The sequence below is a fragment of the Triturus cristatus genome, chromosome 3_2 (genome assembly GCF_964204655.1).
Source record: "Triturus cristatus chromosome 3_2, aTriCri1.1, whole genome shotgun sequence".
Classification (NCBI taxonomy): domain Eukaryota; kingdom Metazoa; phylum Chordata; class Amphibia; order Caudata; family Salamandridae; genus Triturus; species Triturus cristatus.
In genome coordinates this window covers 1,181,554,050-1,181,579,352 of record NC_140584.1, presented here as the reverse complement: position 1 = coordinate 1,181,579,352, position 25,303 = coordinate 1,181,554,050, and the positions used below count along the sequence as shown (strand labels likewise).

At 49.0% G+C, this 25,303-nt stretch overlaps 1 protein-coding gene and 1 long non-coding RNA gene across 9 annotated transcripts in view; one reads left to right on the top strand and one right to left on the bottom strand.

Annotated features, from left to right (window-relative positions):
• Positions 1–16,604: 16,604 nt before the first annotated feature.
• Positions 16,605–25,303, bottom strand: part of LOC146859393 (uncharacterized) — a 55,087-nt gene continuing 46,388 nt past the window's right edge. The window contains exon 3 of the long non-coding RNA XR_014980101.1: positions 16,605–17,538. This is a non-coding gene — a long non-coding RNA (uncharacterized LOC146859393). The remainder of the gene's footprint in view (positions 17,539–25,303) is intronic.
• Positions 20,085–25,303, top strand: part of NHEJ1 (non-homologous end joining factor 1) — a 1,170,625-nt gene continuing 1,165,406 nt past the window's right edge. For 2 of the 8 annotated variants that reach the window (XM_085650082.1, XM_085650071.1), the window contains exon 1: positions 20,105–20,334. The gene's annotated coding sequence lies outside the window, so the exon portion shown is untranslated. Of the gene's footprint in view, positions 20,802–20,896; positions 20,961–25,303 lie in introns of all 8 variants that reach the window. The other 6 variants (XM_085650079.1, XM_085650078.1, XM_085650072.1 and 3 more) reach the window with 6 other exon arrangements.

The following is a 25,303-nucleotide window of genomic DNA, read 5'->3' as shown; positions in this document are numbered from 1 at the left end:
AAGTGGCGCATTGTCAGAGCGCCTCCTGACAGCAGGCCTCTGCAGGGGGTAAAGGGGGTCCCATAGACCCCCCCAGACATCCCTTTGCAGACGGGTGCAGTCACTGACTGCATCCGCCTGCAAGGGGATCTCTAAACCCCTTTGAAAGTGCAGGCGGGTGCCGTCTGCACTGTGAAAACACGAAGCGGCTTCTCCGTTTTTTCACATGAATGCGCTGCCCCCAGGGCATAATGTGGCCCATTACCACTGTTTGTTCCCTTCCACGCCTTTTTAAAGGTGCGCCGGGCGCAAACAGTGATAAGGTGTAATATGGCCCCTGGAGAGCAGTGCTCTCTTAAGTGCCCACATAATTTGCTGGATTCCCACTGGCAGCGTGGTGAGAGCGTGAAACTAAGTATTGTGCCTGGAGACCAGATTGTCTGGTGCGGAACCCAAAAAGCATTTCCCGCATCTCAGGAGTGTGGCTCCTGTATCACGAGGCCTCGATATGCATAAGCGTCTTGTTGGTGGTGAGAAAATTCCCCGGTTGCGGAACCGCGTATGGCCCTATTCATCGATCATGCCGCATCTCTCTCATGTAACATGCCGACTGCATGCTCATTGCCTGCAGTGTCTGATTCACAGGTTGTGACCCTCGGAGGTGGGGGGCGTACCCATAGCAGTGCCTCATTCTACCTCATATGACATCACTTAACTTGTGCCTGTGTGTATGACCAGAATTGTCTGGTGATTCTCAATTCAATGCACACCAGATGTTGTGCCCCATTTCCAGGGAGGCATGGAATTTGCAACTCTTCGTTATGTGTGACTGAAATTGTCTGGTGCAAATTAGCTCAATGTGCACTAGACTTTGTGCCTCATTTCCAGGGAGGTATGTAATTGATATCTCTTCATTGTGTGTGACCAGAATTGTCTGGTGCGACTCAGCTCAATGCACATCAGACGTTGTGCCTGATTTCTAGAGAGGTGCTGAGTTTGCGACTCTGCATTGTGCGTGACCAGAACCATCTGGTGCAACTAGTACCCACGCACACCAGACGTTGTGCCTCATTTCCAGGTAGGAGCGGATTCATGTTCCGGAGGGCCCGGATTGCCTGGGCCCTACTTTGATCGACGTGCGTCCTACGGGATATTTCTTTCTTCCAAGAGGCTATCCTGCTTCCTCCCCCATTAATCGATAGTTCCTCTTGTGCCCCCAGTGCAGCGGACCAACTGCCATCTCCTCACCTGGCCCGACGACCATGTGTTGCCAGGTGGTATTGCCTGGATCAAACCTGGGTGGTGAGAGTAATTGACAGGTCTAAAGAGCGCTTCTGAGAGCGAACAGAAGTGGGTCCCCCCCTGAGCTTTGCAGAACTGGGCTGGTGCCTAAAGGCACAGTGTGGAATCCGTTGATTGAACTTCCTGAGTAGTGGCCATACCTCCATTTGAAATTAAATGAAATGAAGAACTTATATAGCACTACTTATACCCGGAGGTGTCTAGGCGCTTAATCAGCTTACAGATGGCTACAGTGGGGGCACCCTAAAATAGCCAGGTTTTCAATCCCTTACTACATTTAAACAAATTGGGTTCTTTTTTTCTTAGAGATACAGGACGGGAATTCTAGAGCTTAGTGGTAGTGTAGCCAAAGCTTTTTCCTCCCCATTTTACTTTATGTGCCTTGGGGATGATCAAATTACCATTGTCTGACAATCTAAGCGGTCTGGCTGGAATGTAAGATTTGAGAATTTGTGACAGTTACCACGGACCAAGGCCATGTCTAGATTTAAAAGCAATGCATAAAGCTTTAAATTGAATGTGTTTGCAGATGGGCAGCCAATGTTGGTCCGTGAGAGCCCTGGAGACCGAATCATAGCGAGAAAGCCCAAACAGGACTCTCGCCGCAGCATTTTAAGTCATCTGAAGTTTGTGGATGCTGCGCTTGTCGCACTGGTAAATAAGGCGTTACAGTAGTCCAGCCTGGATGCAATTAATGCTGTGACCACTGTTTTCCTTCGATCAAAAGTAACAAACGGAAGTACTTTTTAAATAATTTTGAGGATAAAAAAGCATGCCGATGTGGTGTGATTGATCTGAGTTTCAAATGACAGCTTAGTGTCGAAGAAAACCCCGAGATTTTTCCCTTCATTAGAGGGTGTCGGAAGAGGGCCCATGTGATTGGGCTACCAGCTGTCTGACCAAGTTAGGGATGGATTTCCAAAGAGCATAACTTCCGTTTTTGATGAATTAAGTTTTAAACCATTATCTTGCATCCAATTTCCTATGTGGCCCATACATTCTTGGAAACGAGACGCAGCACGACTGCCACCTAATTAACCATTACCTAGCCACACCTTTTTCCCCGGGGTCCTGAAGTGTGACTCAAGCTGCGATCGGCCACCAGATCGTCGCCAATGAAAGGTGCCATGTTGCAAGGATCACAGGATCCAAAGATCCATATAAGTAGGCTTTACTTCCACCTTCATTCAATACTGCCAGCAGAGAAGCCAGGTAGAAACTACTGCCCACGTTTAAAGGAATACATTTCACCCCTACTTTCCACATTCCCTCTAACCTTCAACATTCCACCCAATAGACACCAGTAAGACCCAACAGTAGAGTTGATAGTGCTTATCCCTAAGCCTGATAGAGACCGCTTGGAACTGGAGGCCTTCACTCGCTGTCCATGCTAAACATAGACACGAAGATACTCAGTAAAGTGCTTGCGAACAGAATAAACAAAGTGATCCCTGAGATGGTACATGAGGACCAGTGTGGATTTATTCTTGTAGAAACAAAGTATGTAACTTTGCAGGCTGTCGCATGTGTTACATGCGCTGCAGCTGGAGGGAGAGTATGGCTTGGCATCGTTGGACATTGAACAAGCCTACGATACTGTGAATTGGGCCTACATGTGGGAATGTGGGAAGTGTTACAACATATGTGTTTAGCAAGGGAATACATAAAGTGGATTAAACTATTGTATACTAGACCACTGGCAAGAGTACATAGGGGACGAGGTTGCACACTTTGAACTGGAGAAGGGAATGCAACGGGGTGTACCCTTTCCCCTTTAATGTTTTTACACTGGCTACCGAGCCTTCAGCTTATAAGTTGAGGGCAGTCCTACCGGGGTGGGTAATTTAAGTGGGGGCAAACACATATGCGGTATGGGTGAGGGATGGCATCGAGTTGGATGATGGACTGGCAGGAGGCAGTCTCCTCACCAAGAGTAGTAGCAATCCTGGCCAGGCTCCAGCTAGTTCAACTCAAGATTCTCCATAGAGTATTCGTCACAGGGCTTAAGCTGGTGTGCATGGGGAAGGCCGACAATGGAGACTGTAGGCGACGATGCGGTCAGGAATGCACATTCTTACACATCATATGGGAGTGCGAGCGCATACAACCATATTGGCGCAGGATTCACAAGGAATTAAGCGAAGTGCTCGCAACTGTCATACACCGGAGGCACGTAGATGCTTCCTAAACATATGGGAACCCACTGATTTGAACAGCTACCACACGCAATGGGTCATGTTAGGTCTCACGCTGGCAAAAAGGAACATTGCACAATTGTTGGGAGCGGCACAGCCACCCAAAGTAGAAGCCTGGAAGGAGGACCTAGATTGGTGCATGTATCGAGAAAGGACTGTATTTATAGCCCGAGGATGCCCCCAAAAATGGTCCAAAATATGGGGCACCTGGAACTTTTATCGAGGGCATATCTGCACTCCCCCACTTAGTATTGACCCCGACGATCCCCCTACCCCATAGTGTGTGCTCACAAAGCTCAAGCTTCTAGACTATTCATTGTTACTTCCACTGATTGTACTGTATCTAATTCCTCTGCATTGTCTATCATATGTCGATGAATGTTTAATAAAAAGAATAATATATTAAAAAAAACACATATCTGGTGTTTTTTGACAAAAGCGGAAGAATGGGAAAAATTACACAATGTAAAAATAAGAAAGTCCACGGTGAAACCGGTAGGACATGGTGGAAAGCCATTGAAGTGTTGGGGGATTTGATGCAAGATTGCATTTTAAAGGGAATAAGGCAGAATGTATGGTGTATGTGGCAGCAGAAGGTTCAAATTTCCTGGGTTGGTTGGATCAGAGTAATCTGAGTATCATTTTCCCGACCGATCATCGCGCGGCACCTTAACTATAAGGACTGAGATACCATACTGCAGCAGGCCAGATTGAAGGAGAACCTCACGTTTGCCTCCAAACACATTGTGATTTTCCCAGATTACACCAGGATGGTGCAGCAGCGCAGGCAGTCATTCGTCGAGGCAAAGGCGCGTCTTGGGGCCTTAAGATCCAGTATTCTCTGCTGTTTCCGGCTGACCTGAGAGTGGTCTGCCAGTCGCGGACGCATTTCTTCGAGACACCTGAGGAGGTTTTCTGCTGGACTGACGAGACTGTGAAACCCAAATCCCACACTCCTCCTAGATTGGACTCTGACTGTTCATCCGGGGATCGTGGGTGAGACTCCCTGGAGCCGGCTAAAAAGCAGCGCCACCGCTCGCTCTCTAAAAAGCATTTCAAGACTCGTGGCAAGTCCCGCCGGCGACTAACAGAAGACCAACCAGAACCTACAGCATCCTGACTGATACCCTGCCGTGACCTACTTGATGACTGAACATTCTGGATGTCGATGATATTTGGGCTACAATGCTCATGCTTACCTCTGCCATAAGACATTAATATGCGCAGGGGATAGTTACAGGGGATCCATTGGCTACATGTTGTACTACCCCCCGTTGGGGGTCGGGCGCACAGTATGCCGCGATAGATACTTCAATGTTTATGAGGTATTGGGGTGAGGGGAGGATTTGTGGGAGGTTCAAGGGGAAGTTTTTGAAGTTCGTACCTTTAGTTAGTGTGTTTTCCAATCAACACGCGTGCAGTCCCAGGCAGGTCAATCACATCTACTGCGCACATGTCTCTGTGGGGTTCCTATGCCAGACGCATCGCCTAGCCCAGTGACCGGGAACTCCGGGTCATTAGCTGAAACATTTGTGTCCTCCTAGATAAAATCAAACAGGGTGCTGTGCTATGACAGGCAAAACGCTATAGAGCCAATGAACTACTACTACAAGAGACCCACTTACTGGGCACGAATACACCGTGCCTGGCGGGATTTGGGTTTGCGCAGACTTTTCACATGGGTTCACCAGGGGGGTCCGGGGTGTAGCGATTCTTATTCATCGCAGCGTTCCCTTTGTCCACAGTAAGTCATGGCCCGACCCTTGGGGTTGATACATAGTAATCTCCGGAACATTATATGGGGAACCTATTGTCTTTGGCAGCGTATACACTCCCGCCCCCTTGGCATGGAAACGTGTAGAGCGATTGACAACACTTTGGACTGAGATCCCGCTGGGGTTGATGGTGGTGGGAAGCGACTGGAACAACGTGCTATGCCTGACACGGGACAGGTGGCATGGTGGGGGGCAACCGCCGGTGACTCAAAAATCCAAACTGATGCCCATGATTCAGGGGATGGGATGGACAGATTCCTGGAGGGCGCTGCACCCCACTGAACACGAATACACATACTTCTCTGGCATACATGAGTCCTTTTCCCGTATAGATTATCTCTTTCTATCAGAAGTCCATATCCATGGATTAAAGCCCGCCGAGATACTGCCACAGGACCTCTCGGACCATTCAGCTGGTCTTAGGCCCGAAGCGCTCTCCACTGCGTTGGTGGCTCTAGCCTTGGCTCCTGCAGGACAAGCAATATCGGTTGCACATCCACACCTCCATCACAGATTATTATTCACATAATGCCGGGACAGTTTCATTCCCTATAACTCTATGGGAGGCTATGAAGCCCACGCTTAGATGGATAGATATTGCCTTTTGCGGGGCAAGACGTAGACAGCGTTGGGAGAGATTATTACAGGCCGAGGCCAGACTGGTGATCTGGAGCGTAGAAATAGGGGGACTTCAGGGGAGGGGGGGCACTGCGCGCAGACAGCTGCTTGCAAACATGTGCCAGTGAGCTACTGGATGAGGCTAGACTCTACAGGCTCCCAATGCGCAGCCGGATATATCAGTGAGGTGACAAATAGAGCACCCTACTGCACCGCCTGTGACAACAGTTGATGCGCCCCCATGTCCTCCCGACTATACAGGGGCCGGAAGGGGAGACTCTCACAGACCCGTTGCACTTAGCAGCTAGTTTCGCCACCTACTTCCGAACCTTATATGCCCACAGGAAACCCTGTCTACAGATACCAATTGTAAGTTCATTGATGATCTCCCCCCAGGGACTCTCTCTAAAACGGCGCGGGTGGTCTTAGACGCCCCACTGTCGATCGAGGAGTGGCAAATGGCTTTCCATGCGAATTCCTTAAACACAATCAGTCCCTGCTGATGGAGCTTTACCTTGCGGCTCTTAATGCAGCAGTTGAGGACGGCGGTCTTCCACGAGACTGGAGACGTGGAAATAGTATTGTTCTACAAACCAAACCGCCAGAACTTCACTCGTCATATTGCCCGATTTCGTTCCTTAATGTGGAGGCTAAGCTCTTGGCTAAGGTGATCGCAAACCGCTTGGCTCCACATATTACAGATCTTATACACCCTGTCCAGGAGCGCCTTATGCCCAGCCGCGCTACACGGCATAACATACGTCATGCGCACAAGGCAATTGCTGCTGTAGACAAACTTGGGGAGTCAGCGGCACTACTCCTCGCCAACATGGATAAGGCCTTTGATTCACTTAGTTGGGTATACCTCTTTGCTCAGCATAGTTGTTTAAACATTCGCCCCGCCTGTTAACCCTCATATACCTCCTATATACTGATATTACAGCATCAGTTCGGGTCGCAAATTCCATTTCTGGCTGTTTTACAATAGGGCGGGGTACCCGTCAGGGATGTTCCCTCTCCCCATACCTATTTGGATTGGTTATGGAGCCGTTGGCTGCGTGGGTGAGGATGGACCCCCAGATTCATGGTTTGAATGGTCGTGGGAGGTTTCAGACCGCATAGCGCTCTATGCGGATGATGTACTGTTTTTCCTTACCCGACCTGATAGGAACAGCACCCGACTCCTCAGGATTATGCAGATCTTTGGGTAAAGTTCTGGCCTTTACATGAATCGAAGCAAATCGTATTTGAGGCCCCTGCGTGAGAGGGTTGGAGGAGCATCTGGATGCATGGTCTCGAGAGGTAACGTTAGTCCCCAATGGTTTTAAATACTTGGGGGTGTTTCTAACTGCATCTTAATCTATTTCCTGGGACAGAAATTTGGTTCCCTTGTGGGTGCAGACAGGAGACCAGGTTCGTATGTGGTCCTACCTACCTCTTTCCCTATTTGACAGATGTGCCATATTTAAAATGATAAAACTCACAAAAAAGATACCGGATGGTCTAGATCAGTAGTTTAGGAAACTGAATGTGGTATGTGGGGAGACCGACAATTAATTTTGTAAAGACGAGAACCCTCACTCACCCCGAAGGATGACATCATCATTGGGTTCCCTCTTCCACACTGTGCCCGTAAGGTACACAGTGTGGGCTACAACTCTCCCGCAGGAGAGGAGCGTGAGGTGTTTTATTCTACCAATGTTCAGGGGAGTGAGGGGCAGAGTGCAAAAAGTGAATTAAAACTAACTCCTGTTAGACAAATTATTATTTTAATGTGGTCCCCAGTGGTTAGGATTAAAAATGGCAATAATGAGGGGGCGTGGCTTGCAGCCGATGAAGATGGCCGCACTCTAGTGCGGCTCCGGAGCCCGGCGCCCGATCCCGCACCATTCCTGCAATAATCCTGGCCTAAAACCGGCAAAAATTGAACGGCACCATCCCCTGAACACCCGGAGCTCCGGACGGGCGAGGAGGGCGCCGGGAGGTGTGCATCTGGCCCGGGGGCTGCCTTGAGGCGGGCGCCGGGCATGAGTGCAGAGGCAGCGCCGGGGCCTCGAGTGGCGGCCTCCCGATCCTGGAAAGTCTGAGGGGGCGTGGCCAAGGGCTCGCGGCGTCGGCGGTCGAGCGCCGAGCACGGAGCCCCCGGGGCAGCAGTAGCAGCGAGGCCCGGAGCCCTGGAGACGAGTCTCCCCTGTCGCCCTCTACATTCTGCGCTTCTGGTGGCGGAGACACCGGCGTGGCGCGACGCCGCATCTGAGGTGGAGGAGGGGCAATGGCGGCGCGAGCAAAGTAGAGGAGGCATTGGCACACAGCATACGTGAAGGCTGCCTGAGGCGCTGGGAGCCGGCAGCAGCGAGGAGGAGGCGCCGCTCCATCAGTGAAACCCCCGGGGGGGGGGGGGGGTCCTCGGCATCCCCTGGAGCCCCGTGTGGCCTTACGGCAGGCGACGCGTGAACGCCGGAGGATTAGCGCAGAAGGCACCGGCGGAGTGTGGTGGGCAGCATTTAACCCGGTAAGGTGCCAGCGCGTGGTTGGAGGCCTGCATAGTGGCTTGACTGGCGGGGGGCAGCGGCGGGACCCCGGGGCAACGGACAGGCAGCGAGTCGGTGACTCCGTGGCTGGCGGCGGCGCCTGCCGGACCCCCGCTGATTTCCCGGTCCCTCCCCAACTCTCCTGTGGACACAGCCCGAGGGGCGCGGAGTCCGCCTGCGCCGGCCATCATGGGAGGAAAAGGCCACCGTGGGGGAGCACAGGCCAGGCTTGAGAAGTATGCATTCCAGAAGGACCGGACTGCCTCCCCCCCCCTGAAAAGACTAAAGAGATCACCCTGGCAGATGTCATGGCCACGCTGACCCAGATGCAGGTCTTCATAGGCACGATCTCCACAGACGTAACGCTGCTGAGAGCCGACGTCGCAAAAATTAATACGAGACTGTCCGAGGTCGAAACGACTACGGCGACCCTCACAAACGAAGCGGCCGAGAGTAAGAAACGGATACAGTCTCTGGAACTGGTACAAAAGCAGCTGTTGGTCAAGCTTGATGACCAGGAGGGCAGGTCCAGGAGGAATAACGTGCGCGTCGTGGGTGTGCCGGAGAGCGAACGGGGACCGGCACTGGACCTCTTCGTTGAAAAACTTATCACGGAACAGCTGCAGCCATGTGGGCTCTCAAAATTTTTCTCAGGGGAGAGGGCGCACCGGGTGCCTGGGGGGAGGCCGAGACCCGGGGCCCCCCCGCGCCCGATCCTGGCCCGCATTTTCAACTTCCGAGACAGGGACGCTATCCTCCAGGCGGCGCGTGCCGCCCCCCCGCTGAGGGTGGACAACTGCACAGTTACCCTCTATCCGGACTACACCACGACAGTGATGCGGCAACGCCGAGACTTCCTCGCGGTCAAGGCGGAGCTGCGCGCTCGAGAACTTAAATACGCAATGCTTTATCCAGCGAAACTACGGGTGGAGGCCGAGGGGCGCACTTGGTTCTTTGCCACGCCGACGGAGGCCACGGAGTGGTTGGAGGGATGGCGCCCGGCGAGAACGGCAGGCCGAGCGGGACGCACCCCTCGAAGCCATTCTGCCTCCCCTGAGAATCTGGAAGAAACTGGGTCAGGAGGGGGTGACGGCACGCTGCGGAGCTGAGGCCGCGATGGAGCGAACGAACTTCGGCGACGGGGAAGTGTCAGGTGCCAGATGGGTTCGGGCGATCACAGGAGACTCGGACATTGCAGGGGCGCTGTTGTCTTTGAACTTTGCTGTCTTCTGACAACCGGTTACTTGAATGGACAAGCACATGGTGCGGGGATCGGACGAGGGACAGTGAGCAGCTCCTCCCCCATACGCAAGTAGCAAGTTATGGGATTTAAGCACTCTGCTAAGTTGGGGTGGCGGGTAGTTTTAAATCCGCTGGGCAGGGAGGCAGGGAGGAGGGTGGGGGGACGGGGGCACCTTGGAAAAGTTGGTTTGTGTTCTGTTCTAGGTTTAGCAACTACTCATTGGCGAACTTTGCAACCTCGGCCTGTTATAGACCAAAGGAGGAGTGCACGGCAGCGAACACTTTCAAACACATAGCGATACCCGGGAGGCCACCGCTAGCTCCACTGAGGGACATGGCAACAACGCAGCCCCTCGTTCAGTGTTCTGTCATGGAATGTGAACGGATTGGGAGATAAGATTAAACGAGGGCTGGTCCTACAGTATCTCAAGCGCAGGGGGCCGGCGGTGGCACTCTTGCAGGAAACACATCTAGTAGGCACGACCACGAAAGCACTGGACAGATGGGGATTCAAGATGGCGATACATTCTGAGTTCACGTCTGGGTCCCGAGGGGTGGGCATATTAGTTAACAAGCGCTTCCCCCGATCATGGTTGACTCCCGTAGAGAGGAGCAGGGCCGCTTCGCGGCGCTGACCTGCCAATGGGAAGGGAAGTTGTATAATTTGGTGACTGTATACATCCCCCCGACACTCCACCAAGATACTTTCGGGGCACTGGGTGAATTCCTGCTGTCGTTGCCGCAAGGGGAGCTCATCATGGGTGGGGACTTTAATGCAACTATGGACCTGCTACTGGACAGGTCATCATTCAGAGACCACGGTAGCGCCACCCCCAAACTGCGTGAATTCACGGAGGCACTCGGCCTCATAGACACCTGGAGAACGCACTATCCGGAGGAGAGGCAATTCACATTTCACTCGGGGGCCCACAACACTCTTTCCCGCATAGACTACATTTTCACATCACCCACGGGGTTGAGGGGAATGACGGAAGTCTCTCACCTGCCCAGGGGCATTTCGGACCACTCGCCGGTAGTCATTACATTTGCAACCTTCGCCCCACGTAAACGCAGGATATTCCCAATTCACCCGGGTTACCTCAAAATCCCTAAAATTAGTAAAGGCCTTCAGGCGACGACCAAACAGTATTTTGCTGAAAACAAGGACTCGGCGGTAAGCCCGACGACGTTGTGGGAGGCGTACAAAACAGTCCTTCGCGGACAGGCAATCTCAATGGTTACAGACCATAAGAGAACCCAACAGCTAGCGGTGCTTAGGCTTGAGCAGGGGGTTAATGAGGCAGAGACCGACCACGCCACGCATACTGATGACACTACGCATAGAGTCCACATGGCACAGCAGGAATATAAGTCCTATCTTTGGGAGGCCGCACGAGTCAAACAGGTGGCAACACAGCATAAGATTTATGAGCTGGGGGACAAGGCAGGTAAACTGCTGGCCTGGCTTGAGAAGGGGGAGCGGGCGGCGCGTTGGGTGGCGCGGATCAGGCTGGATTCGGGAGACTTTACGTCGGAGCCACGGCAAATCGCGGAGGCCCTAGCGGCTCACTACAAAAAGATCTATACACCGGAGGCCTCATCTACTGTGGCGGATAACGAGGCCTTCCTTTGGGACATCGCGATGCCAAGGTTGGCCCCGTCTGGGGTGGATGCCCTGGAGGCGGACCTGACGGCTGAAGAGCTCACATTCGCAATACTAGCTCTCCGCGCTGGGAAGGCGATGGGGCCAAATGGTATCCCGGTGGAATTCTATAAGAAAAACACTACTCACGTAGTCCCGCACCTATTGGCCATGTACAAAGACAGCTTATCGACAGGAATCCTGCCCCAAGACCAGAGAGTGGCTACCATAGTGGCAATTCCGAAGCCTAACAAACCCGCGCATGACTGCGCTTCCTATCGCCCAATCTCTTTGCTTAACGCTGAGGCAAAGATTCTGGCAAAGGTGCTGGCGACAAGGCTGCAGCCCTACCTTTCGACTCTGATACACCCGGATCAGTCGGGATTTATGCCTCACCGAAATACCGCCCTGAATATACGGCGGCTCCACGGGATTCTCGCGCGCCGCTCCTCGATAGAGGAGGATGCGGCCATCCTCTCATTGGACGCGCGGATGGCGTTCGACCGGGTGGAGTGGCCATTCCTCTTCGCCGTTCTTCGCCACATGGGACTCGGTCCCAAGATGTGCGCCTGGATCCAGCTTTTGTATACCGAACCATTGGCACAGGTGGTAGTCAACGGGCATATCACAGACCCCTTCCCGTTGGGGCGGGGGACGCGACGGGCCTGCCCTCTTTCCCCGCTCCTCTTTGCTCTGTCTCTGGAGCCGCTTGCGGCCTGGGGGCGGCAGGACCCGGTGATCCGGGGACTAAGATGGACTATGGGGTGGGAGGACCGCATCTCCCTCTATGCTGACGACGTCCTGCTGTACCTAGCCTCGCCGGCGCGCTCGATCACTTGTCTCCTGGACATCTGTGCGTCGTACGGGAGGGTGTCCGGCAATGAGACAAACTGGGAGAAGTCAATTGTATATATGCTCCGAGGCTCCCCGCCTCGGCTCCCGAGGGGATGTAAGGTCCGGGTGGTGGAGGACGGGTTCAAATACTTAGGAATCTATGTGACCGCTGATAGGGAAAGATTTGTTGCTGAAAATCTGGCGAAGCCCCTGCATAGGTTTCGCAGCGACGTCAAGCACTGGTGTTCCTTGCCCTTGACACTGCTGGGGAGGGCCGCCCTCTTCAAAATGATGGCTCTCCCTAGATTCTTATACATACTTCAAAATACTCCCTTCCCGGTTGCGCCTACGTATTTCGCCGCCATCAACGCGGAGGTCACCAGCCTATTGTGGGAAGATAAAGCGCCGCGGATAGCACTCCATAAGCTCATCAGAGGGTGATACGACGGAGGTATAGCCCTCCCTGACATAAGACAGTATTATTGGGCATCGCAACTTATGGTGATAAATCAGTGGCTTCATGTGCCTGGGGATGACCCGGCGTATCGTATGGATCGGCAGCTGCTGGGGGTCGGGGGGGTCATGGGAGCGCTCTACAACCACAAGAGGGGCCACTGCCCCTCGGGTCCCACGGCACATACTCTCCAGATATGGTTTGCGGCGCAGCGGGCTCTGGGCTGGGCCGGAAAGGTAACCCAGGCCACACCTTTATGGGAGGCGAAACAGTTGGGGGTGCTGCGCACCACCAAGGGGTTCCACCAGTGGGATCTAATTGGCATCTCCAGGGTTGGTGACCTTTGGAAGAAGGGAGTGTTGGTCACATTTGCCCAATTACAAGCTGATTACGACTTGGCCGACACCGAACGTTTCAGGTACTTACAAATCCGTCACGCACTCCAAGCGGCGGTCCCGCCCGGGACCCGGCTTCCAGAGTCGTCGCCATTGGAAGACCGGCTCCTCACGGAACATCTGACGCAAAGAGCGACGTCCCTAACATACCGGAAGCTGATAAACAATCGGCCAGACCCATTTGTGGCCCTTAAGAGTAGATGGGAGACTGAGCTGGGGGACTTTGACGAAGCGGAATGGCAGGCGGCGCTTTCCTCCCCTAAGGAGGTGGGCATATCGTCCAAACTGCGGCTGGTCCAACTAAACATTTTGCACCGCACGTACTACACCCGCACACTCTTATTTAAACTTAAACGAGCTGACTCCCCCCTATGTCTCAGGCAGTGTGGTATGGAGGGAACCCTTTTTCACACCCTCTGGGAATGCCCTGTCATAACTCTGTACTGGAAGGGAATAAAGCGCACACTCTCCCAAGTGACCAAAGTTCCGACGCTCCCTGAGCCGCGGAGGTGTCTCCTCAACGTCTGGGAACCGACAGATCTCAATAGAGTGGCACAACTCTGGGTGACACTGGGACTCATGTTGGCGAAACGCATTATAGCCCAGGGATGGGGATCTAGGCAAACACCGACCCTCGCTCAATAGTCCCGGGATATGGACTCCACAATGATTGTCGAAAAAACTGTATATATACATAGAGGATGCCTCAGAAAATGGACCCAGGTGTGGGGTGGGTGGAATGCCTATAGAGGAAATATATGTGAACCCCCACGTGATACTTCAGACTCCGAACTAAGTGACCACGACTAGACGAACTATCGCTTGCTGGCAGAATGAGGTGGACACTATTATGTGATACCGGAGGGGCACCAGTGTTTTTTGAGAATGCCCTGAAAGCCTCGTTGCACTCTCGATGGGTTGGTATACTGCTGAACTTGATGCCAATGTATGTTGCTTTATGTTTGAAAAAACTCAATAAAAATATTTACAAAAAAAAAAAATGGCAACAATGAAAAAGGGTGTATGGATATTCCCCTTTTATGTGTTGGTCAACATGTTTCTGCTCAGTGACCATAAGGTTCGTAGTATTCTTCAGGACTTATTAAACTCTGCCACAATGTGCAATATTTAAAGAAATGAAAAAAAGGCCATACTTCAGTACATAGCATCCAAAAGGTGTCACCGACTTCTGTCTGGTCCACCAGCAATTGGGTACCTACTGTGTACCTCCTCCTACACCAGGTCTTATGACACCAGGTCTCTACAAAGATCCTGTCTCCGTCCCATGTCATAAGCCGAATGACATGGGACGGAGACAGGATCTTTGTAGAGACCTGGTGGTAAACAGAGCTAGCACTGAGGCGACTCTGATCACAACCAATGAGAAACGTGGAGGCAAATCTCGCCAATGGAGAGAAATGTTTTACAGGCTCTGATTGGCTGGAAGTCCGGGCCTGCATTCTAGGCTAGATATAAGTGGTTGAGTTTAGAAAGCTTGTAGACCTACACTTTCCGTTTGTGAACTCAGTTAGGAAATTATAATGGTTTTTTTCCTTTGGTGTGCAGTTTACCTATTTTGTTTAAAAACGTTTCTCCACATCAGCGAAAAGTGCCCGAGGGTAGTCTAATGGGTAAACTCCTTTTCTCCCAGAAAATCAGAGTCCAGGGCGCAGCGGACACACAAGAGCACTGCAGAAACACAAGAACGTCATACAGGACAGTCGACACATCTTACTTTCAAAGAACGAAATACATCTGATATTTGTGTATTCCCACTGAGCCAGCGTACAGCAGTTCTTTACTGCACACCTCCCCTCTGATGGGTGGGCTGTGCCTTAGGAGTCTGCAAGGCTTCTGAAGCTCGTGGAGCACTTTACGAATGGCACAAGAAAGAACTTAGTTGAAAAAATACAATACTGGTGCGAGAAAAAATGAAAGTAGTTGAGACAGTATGAAAGATTTGTTGATGTAATATAGAGAATAATGGATTATTCAAGGGCCGAAAGGAACGCACTGCGTCAGTCTTCAAGTGCCACCGTCACTGCTTAGTCATTAGCTAACCAAGGCTGCCAAGGGAAACCTAGATGTCTGCCTTGCGATTGTTTGCAGCGTGCCCAGTGAGTTTCCATATTGACTACAGCCCCAATCCCGTCTTGCTTACACTGTAAACACAGAGGATGCAAGAAGCAATGACTCGCAAAAGTGCACGTGACACACATTTTCACATGCAGGGCAAATTCCAGGTCGACCTGTGGGATCACAACTAAAAAGAAAGTACGTTTTTACAGGTCTATTTAAGACTATGTCAATTCGTATAACAGTTAAATGTGAACACAAAAAATAATCTGATGCACGGTTTCGAACTGTAATCTGGCACTAGAGTGGAGTGTTCTTTGTCGGTCGTTAATCTACATTAATGGGTCATGACTGATGGCGGCGATTGTGTTTATAGCCGCAACATCTGCATACCCTTTCCATTTCCAGTGGCAGTCAGGATAATGCCTTTTATTTCGTTAAAAAAAAAAATTCTTCACCTACAGCTTCATTCAACTTTTGGTTTGAACTGCTTCAGCCACTTTTCTCAAATTACAGGAGTACCAGGTTTGGAAAAAAAGTTACCCAGCAGATGGGCACACCTAGCTTCGAAACTAACAAGTTTCTCATCCAATTAATAAATTTTCTCCATTCAATATATGTAATGAATCCAGAAACCATGTTTCTTTATCATCATTTTTAATGAGTAATCTTTATTCTGAATGCTTCATTTTACATGTTGTGACTTAAATTGAAACTACTTCTTAACCCAATGCATTTTGGGTCAGGCATGACCCTTCATCAGGGGTCTCTGAAAACAAAATGAAAACCATAACAGTTCAGTCCAAGCCATTCATATCAAAACTAATGGTAATCACGAATGCTAATTCTCCCAAGTGCTTTAAAACTGGATACTGAAGAGTAGAAATGCTAGTGGTCTAAACACTGCTTAGTGTGAAGACTGCAGATAAAAACAGAGTGCAACCGTTATTCAGTGTACCGGTGATTCTAAACAACTAACTCTTCGTGAATGTTCTTTAATTTGTGACATGCTTTACCGCACAAAAAGAAAACGAGAACCCCAATTGCAGTACCTTCATGTACTCGAAACACATGCTTCGCATATTCATGCCGTATAGAAAATTATTTCAAGAAATAGAAATCTCACGTGAAGACGGAAACTGTGAAATAACTGCTAATCTAATAGTGCTCGTAACGGCGTGACTCATGCAAATATCTCAAAAATTATACTCCGCTTACCCTATGCGATGAAAAATAATCAGTGTTCCCGATTACAATCACAACCGTTACCTCCGTGTGGAACAAGCTGGTTAGTACTGATCCAGCGAAAGGCCAGGATAACTTTTCACACATCAACATATCATTCACACTGGGCCCATATACACATTCAGATTTCCTGACTGTTTCGCTGGGGGTCAAGTTTTGTTTTCTTTGATCTAAATTAGTCAATGCCTAACTAATCTTCACAGATCAACACTCTTCCTTTGGTCAATGGACCATTAGTTGAGTAGTTGATGGTAATATTAACAAATGTATTAATTTATCTTATAACTTTTCAATAAAATAATCACAGACTCCAAGTAAGATTCAATAGATTTCATCTAATAATTCAATCAAAATGAACGCTCAGTTATACAGATTCACAGTGCAAACTCCATCAACTTTCATGGGAGAGAAAATTCATTTGACAAATAGCATTCAAATAAACAAATACACTCAACAATCCCAACGCATTGGGAGTGATAGATAAAGAGACAAAAGACACAATAACTCATAGTTTCAAAGAATCTGCAAAATTTAAGATAAAAAATAATTACCTAGGTGAAAACGGAAAACCCAACCCCTGGCCAAAAGGAATGGTGGAGGTCGCCTGATTTAAGAGTCAGGAGACAAAGACTATAGGAAAGGTGCAGGATAGGATTATACTTACTACATTTTTCTGGGACCTGACGCACCGGAGCACATCCCTCTCTTACACTCTCTTCCTCCTCAATATTTTTCCGCAAATCTTCAGCATTGAATCTTCTCAGTCTGTTCTTCCTAGTAGCAGTTCTCGCCCACTCCTCACTCAGCATCAACGTCTCTTCTTAGCAGCTCTCTATCTTAATGTTAAGTCCCTCAAGTATACGCTTTAATTTTGCATGTCCCACCATCAAAGGTTGCAAATGTCTGTGAACCTTGAACTGTGATTGGGCCGGGGCAGGGGAGTTGTCATCACCGCATGCGGTCATCCCAAAATTCTTAACTAATTCTTTGTTTAGTGAACCCTTCCCACTTAATGTATTCAATTTTCAGGACACTTCCTTTCACATGCCTTTCACAAAAAAGATAGATACAATTTTTATATAATTTCTTCAGTTGAGGAGCTGTTCCCAAGCACACTTCCTTGGTCCTTGGCAGTCGGTCAATGTTCCGGTCAGCAGGTCATTTCCCAGATCTTAGTGCGCAGACTCAATTTGTGTTACGTTTCACCCCCCATCTTTCTTTTGGCTTAGCTCATCATGCCCAAATGTTCACTATTGACGAAAGAATCATAAACAGATGTTAATTTATCAAATATGTTATTATCACTGTTTACCTCCCCTTTCTACTCTATCCCAAGTTATTTTCTTCTTTGTTAAGCAAAGCATTAGTAGCGAAAAACTGCTTTTAAAATCCAGGCGATCATATGCCGGGCATGCGGTACTTCAAGACCTACAGTTAGCAACTCCTCACGCATGCATGAGACTTTTCTTCTTCACATGGGTTAACCACGTGGTTATTTAGGCAGGGCTGTTTCGCACATGCGCAAGGGGATTTTCGGTTTCAAGCAGGATTTCAGTTATGTAGCACATTATTCTGTGTTATTTAAGCAAACAGAAAGCCTTTGCCCCCGTGTATAAATATTGTGTGTATGTTAGTTTTCTTTCAAGTCTCTATTCCTACTTGTTAGTACTTGTTAACAAGAGGTTGATTCGAGCAAGTTTCTTTTCTTTGAATCCTTGCTCCATCAGTACCACGGTGTGAGTTGCATTATAGACGGCCCGATGCTTGAGAGTGAAGACGTTCTTAAAGTGAAAGCTAACCCTTTACGAGCTGTGTGAAACACTCGGGAGTGAAATAAAGTTGCAAGATAAATAAAAAAGCCTAACTGAACTTATACACAGACGGACATTGATAAAATGCCCACCCCATATTCTGTATAACACTGAAAGCATGACTTTCAAAACAATTCCAAAGATGTTTCTTGCTATAGCGTCCCTCAAAATCGAACTCAGATACACTACCACATGCTATAAGAACACAATAAACTACACAAATCTGTCCCCTAAAGAAAACATGAAAATTCCAATCGGTCATTCACCCCATATGGCTGCATTGTATGACGTTGTTTGATCCAATGAAACTCAGATCTTGCCTGTTGTTTCTGTTGATCCACATCCACTCTGGTTTTTAACAACTCCAAAATGATGAAAAGTAATTGAGCCACATTTTGTCCTGCTTGTTGCCAGTGCACTGCCAAAGTGGACTTAGCGTTTTGAGTTCTGATATTACTTTGGTGTTCGGAAATCCACATTTTTACCTTACGTGCAGTTCTACACACGTAGAGTTTTCCACACGGGCATTTCAGAGCATAAAAAACATTTACTGTGTCACACGTGCTAGAATGCTGAAATGTTATAACTGATCCTTTAGTGGGGTGTATAAATTGATTCCCAATGATTACATTGTTGCACTGTACACAATTTGCACATCTTGGCATTCCTTTGTATGTTATTATCTCAGTTTTTTTCTTGCTTGTCAGTAGTTCGTTAATATTTTTTGATCGTTGTAATGTAAAAGTGGTGTGGCAATTGAATAGCTGTTGCAGATCAGGTTTTGTTTGAATCATGGCCCAATGTTTCATAATGATGGCTTTAATGTGTAGGGCTTTATTGGGATATTTCAATATGCATATGATGGACTTCTCTTTGATGGATTCTCTCTTCTTTAACAACATTTGTCTGTCTAATGCTGACACTTTTCTCAAACCCATGTTGTTGGGAAAAAAAGAAGTAAATTATTGGTATTTGTTTATCAAGTCAAAGACACCAAAACACAGTCCCCTTTGTTCCCACTTAAGTCTAGTGCCAAAAAAAGAGATCAATTGCCACTTCAGATGACTATTAACAAATTACATTTTGGCATTCTTTCCAGTGCAATAGTAGGTGGTTGGGGAGCAAGTATTTTCCCTTCCGACTGCATTTCTACTTTGTGAAGAAGTCTTAGCACTGGCAAGTACAGCTCAATTCACATGTTGCAATAGGTGTTCTAAGCAGCAGAAGGTCTGTGAGAACGTGGTAAGGGAGTAGGAGTAGTTGGCACGAAACAAAAGGGAGATTTTGAGCCAGTGTACTGGTTAATGAATGAGAATGGGCCTCTGATGTGGTGTGGAAATGAAATGGAGAATTTGGTTACAAGGATTAGGTGAAGTGGAATTGAGCGGTTGTTTAAAGAGTAGTGGAAAAGGGAGCATGTAGAGTAGCTGTGAAGAAAGAAGAGAGCCTGCTTATTTTTAGAAACTGGAAGCAAAATAGGTAAATCTAAAGGTAGGTGACTGATATAGAAAGAGTTCTGGAGCCGGCCTTTGGTAAAAGATTTGAAGCAAAGGGGAATGGCACTGCTGGTGACAGAGTGGATACCATCAGGCAAGCTTGAACCTGTGATGAGAAAATGGCAATGAAAGGAATTGAGCCTTCATTGTAAAATAGTGAAGCAAAAACGGAAGACTGCATTGTGAGAGAATACACAAAACGGAACATGTAGGCTGTTGTGGGAGAGCTGTGGGAAAGCATGGGGAGTCAAAGAAATAGAGGGTGACATTTAATGCTATACTGTAAGAGTTGAGAGAAGGAACTGATATGTTTGTGTCAGGTGAATGGGAACACTTAAGCCTATGGTGTGTGAGAACAAAGGTGTCACGTCTCACTGCAAAGGCGCCCGTGGAACACTGTAGAGCCGACTAGCAGCACGGAGCGCATACACAGATCCAGGAAGAACTACAATTCCCATGATTCCATGGGTATCCGACGTCTATAACGTCATTCCTTTCACGGAGGCATTGTGGTGATAAACGCTTCCGGGGAACTGGCTTGGTGCTGTTTACTGATGCAGTTGAGCTATGATCCCGTGACGAGAGGAGGTCCAGTAAGGGTGCTACGTGCACCAACTCTTCCATGTCCTTTTGGTTGCCTATTAGATTGCTCAGTCTGCTGTGGCCTGAATTCCCCTGAAGTCTGTTTTGTCTGCCTTGTTGCTCCGTTGGGTGAAGCATTCATTCCGGTTCTTGCGAGGTAACTGCAAGCAGCAACGGACATCCTGATATTTCTGAGGGCTTCTTGAAGGATGAAAACGTGGTGGGAACACCGTGAGGGTGTGGCTACGGCTGTCTTTTCTCCCCTGCCAACGCCCTCGTTTAATTGCAGCCCGCTGGAGTAAGGGGTTGCGGTTAATATAACTAACGGTACCTTGTGGTGTTCTCTCATGTTGGAGAGCTGGGAAGCAGCTCATGCAGAGAGAACACAAGGCTGGCTGACATTAGCTCTGTTAAATTACTAAGCAACGAGTATTGTGATCCAAAGACTCAGTAGAATATCTCGGTAATTTTGTGACATTATATACGAATATATGTAATTATTCCATACTGTCCTAAGTAAAGGGGTTACCTTGGAAGAAACGGAGCAGACGTTCTGTGTTTCCGTGAGAAGTGCGGAATCCCGCAACATTCCAAGAAGTATTGTTATTTGCGCATGGATTCTAGGTATTGCTTTTTCCTTTGGAGTGATCTAAATCTCTCTAAATCATCATTCTTTGAGCTGTGGTCAATTGTTTTGTTTCCTTGTGTTTTCACAACAGGGGTATTGAGCGCGCCGGAAGACAGCTCTTCCCCCCTGTTCCAGCTCACTCCTCAAAACCATTGGTAGGTGTTGTTTCTAGAGAGATAGGGTCGCGGTTGGAGAATTGTAGTAACAGGAAAGGTTACTAATTATGTTGTATCATCTTTAGATCATAGTGGAGCCTTGCAACACGCAAATTTGTCTAGTCTATGAGTCAAGAAGACATTTTTTCTTTTACAGTGATTATTTCACATACCAGTAGGATATTCTAAGGTATCATTGTATATGTGCATATTGCAATACTGTATTTTCAACGTTCTTGCTCTCGTTACAGGTCTCCTTCCCCGCTGTCCCCATCCTTCCCTTCCCCCACTTGATCACTCCATTGAGTCTGTTTACGCAATCAGACTGTGGGAGTATCAGGAGTTAGACCATATAGAGCAACATACGATCCTGAGGATTCAAGGCCACGACAGAGTAAACGGCCCATGTTTTATAATCCTCCCAGTCGCAAGTTGAGAATGGCTACCTTAGAGGACATTATAGCAGCCTTAGCCATAGTGAAGGCGGAGCTGGCAGCCTCTAGGGCAGAAACAGCTGTCCTACAAGATACCGTAGACAGAATACAAAGAAACCCGTTTAATGCGGGCACACCACATAAATCCCACACAGCACCCATGGTAGTGGAAGTACCTACACCCATTCCATTGGCCACGCCCGAAAGATTCCATGGGGAGAGCAGTAAGGTGCAGGTATTCCTTACACAGGTATTGCTACATTTTTCGTGTAAAGTCAAGGCATTCACCACCAACCATGCTAGAGTAGCTTTCATGATATCATATTTGGCAGGGGAGGCAGCTCAATGGGCAGTACCTCTAGTACAAAGGGATGATCCCTTATTATACGATTGGGACTCGTTCCTCAAGGAATTCGAAAAGACTTTCAATCGCAGATCGGCCACGCTTTCAGCAGATAGGGATCTGCTGGAATTGAGGCAAGGGAATCGGGATCTTATCACCTACCTAAATGAGTTCCGTAGACTGATTACTGAAACTGAATGGCTAGAGGCCAAACAAGCCGTCATTTTCCATCAAGGATTAAGGGAGGAAATGAAAGACGTGTTGGCCCAGATTGACCCACAACCAGTTACCTGCGAGGAATTGATAAGTCTGGTGCTAAGATTGGATCATCAGCTCAGTGAACAAAAGGGAAAGCACAAAAAAAGGGACAGAATCCCTACTCGTTTTGAGCAACCCCGCAATTCTGACCACCATCTAGCAACCAAACGTGAACCTATAGAGATCGTAACGGTTCGTTCAGATCTCACAGCTGAAGAAAGAGATTATTGTCGAAAGAAAAGCCTGTGCATCTACTGTGGTAGAAAAGGGCATTTTATTAAAGAATGCACCTTGAGACCGAAGTATCCACGAACGGAGTACAAAAAGGTACTGGCCGTTACCTCCGAGCCAGCTGCGGGAAACGGAAGAGCTTGAGGAAATAAGAAGGTAACTCTTCAAGCCCAACTTACATCCCTTCACTGGAAGGTGAAACCCTAGGTGGTAGACAACATTTCTTTTTGGACATATACCTATTGGTTAAGGAAAAATGGTGCAGAGTACAAACCATATTAGACTCTGGAGCAACAGGCTCTTTCATGGATCAAGAGCAGGCGCTGATCTTGGGAATCACGTTACAGGAAAAAGAAACACCGGAGGCTGTATTTGCAGTGGATGGAAGACATCAAGATGCAAGTACCATTCATTGCCAAACAAATACTCTGGAAGTCTTATATGGAACAGACCACCTGGAAAGACTAGTTTTCAACGTAATACAAGCACCGCAATACGGAGTGATTTTAGGATTACCCTGGCTGAGACTACACAACCCCCAGGTGGATTGGGTGGAGAAGACCCTTCAGTTTACCTCCAACTATTGCTTAAAACACTGTAATCAACCTAACATTAGCCCTGCTAAGGCTTTGGCTGTATACCATCACATCGCTACAGCGGCAAAACACATGGTGACGTTTCCAGACGACTACCAAGAATATGTAGAAGTATTCAACAAAACGAAGGCAGAGATTCTTCCACCGCATAGGCAGTACGATTGCCAGATAGACTTGGTACCAGGGGCAATCATACCCTCCGGGAGGGTGTATGCGTTAACAGAACCGGAGAACATTCACCTCCGTGCTTATTTGGACAAATATCTGGCATTAGGGTTTATACGCAATTCCAAGTCTCCTGCAGCTTCCCCTTTATTTTTCACCCCCAAGGCGAATGGGGAGTTACGCGCCTGTATCGACTTCAGATCATTGAACGCAATTAGGGTCAAGAATAGATACCCTTGAGGGCGTGGCTGGCAGGCACCGAAGATGGCCGCATGTAGATAGTGCTCCACAGCAGCGGTACATAATTTCCCCTTTATCCGCCAGAAAGATTTGCATTTAGCCCGAAATTGGGTGTGTCGGAGATGCACGGACGACTCCTGGAGCCCATCAGCCCCAAAGTCGAGGTGCGGCAGCCCCGTGGGGGCGAGTTTGTGACACGCGAGCCTTGGGACGGAGCAGACGAAGGAGCCCGCGGGTGCCGACGACCGCGGCGCTGGGTAAAAATTGGTGACGATCGTTCCCACCACGGAGGGAGAGGTCTCTCTTTGTCTCCTCCCGGCTGGGAGCTATAACTGTGCCAGGTTTCGCCCGTGTGGGCGTTCCACTCCACACACTGCTTTGGTCTCTGTGAGCCAGCCCGGGAGGGGGAAGACGCAGAAGACGGGCCGAATCAAAGATGGCCGCCCCCATGGACCCTCAGTGAGTTGGATCCCAGCAACGCAGGTCGAGGTGCTGCAGACCCCTGCACCCAAAGAAGAGTCAAGTGCGGCCCCATCAGGTGACTTACCCCCGCTGTTGAATCTCTCGGTGGAGACAAGTCTGTGAAGGCGGGGCCGCTCCGGGGCTGTGGCATCAAGTAAGCACGGTGAGTCAACCGTGGGCCCCTGTAATTGGCTTGCTGTATGACTGGCCCTCGGTGGAAAAGCAATCCAATAAGGTATTTATAGGGGAGCATTGTGTAGGTCGGTGTGTGTTGGCGGGGCCGCCTCAAAACCACGAGCACGTACCAACCAGGCACCGGCCCAACGCTGAGGTCCCTACATTGAGAGGGCTGAAAAACAAAGAATCGGACTCCTCAAGGCAGGAAGGCCTGGGGTATGTGATGCTTCCCCTAAGCCACCAACAGCTATAACCAGGACTGTGTCAGAGATAACAGGAGGACACCCCTCACACCCGAACCACAGTATACAGCAAAAGTGGGGCGACAACGCACTGTACCTCTGAGAAGATGTTGAACCCCAAGACGCCAAAGCACCAAACAAAGCTTGAAAAGTACTCACTTTCCAGGGCCGAGGTAATGGGGAAGAAGTCAGACACAATGACCAAACTGAACCCAACAGAGGGGGATGTTCCGACTCTCCAGGATGTAATGGAAGCAATACAAGGTGTACGCTCAGTGCTGAAGCCCAAGATCAACACAGTCACCACAGAGGTGACATTAATCCACGCAGACCTACGCAACTTAGGAGATCGTGTCAAAGCCACTGAAGACACGCTGAGAAGACCACCAACACACTTCAACGAGAAGTAAAAAACCTCCTCAAAACTACAGGCGAACTGGAAGCAAAGCTGGAGGATTATGAGGGGCGCTCCCGGAGAAACAATGTCCGAATTTTGGGAGTTCCCGAGAATGCGGAGGGCCTGGCCACCGATTTATTTGTGGAGGACTTGGTCCATAAGTATTTGCAGCCCGAGCCCTCTCCCGGTACTTCACGGTCGAGCGTGCCCACAGGGTGCTGGGAGGCCCACCAAAGCGGGGTCCACCCCCACGCCCTATCCTCGCAGGAATTTTCAACTTCAGGGACAGAGACATAATTCTCTAAACAGCCCGCTCAGCTTCTCCATTGAAATTTGAGAACTCAACAATATCCTTCTTTCCGGACTTCACGATGAAGGTTCAAATGATGCGTTGTTCCTTTCTCGAGGTCAAAAAGGCGCTCAGAGAAAAGGATCTAAAATATGCTATGCTCTTCCCAGCCAAACTCAGGGTATTGGCGGACGGAAAGTCATGGTTTTTTACATCTCCTGTGGAGACAAGGGAATGGCTGGAGGGCTGGAAAACTGTCGGAGCCCACAGAACTGACCGTCAGAAAAGTCTACAGGGTCAGGACCGGCGCCATGAAAATCGTCAACAAGACGCAGGTTTGGAGTCGTAGGAGAGGGGGAGCGGCACCGCTAAGTAACGGAGTGACTTACAGGTTTTGGTGACTGTAAAACAATTCATGAGGGGCCGATTTGCCTCGGCCTTGTGGGCCCTCATACTGCGAGTGAAAAATGTATAAATTTTGCGAACTCACTAAACGTTTTTAACAACCG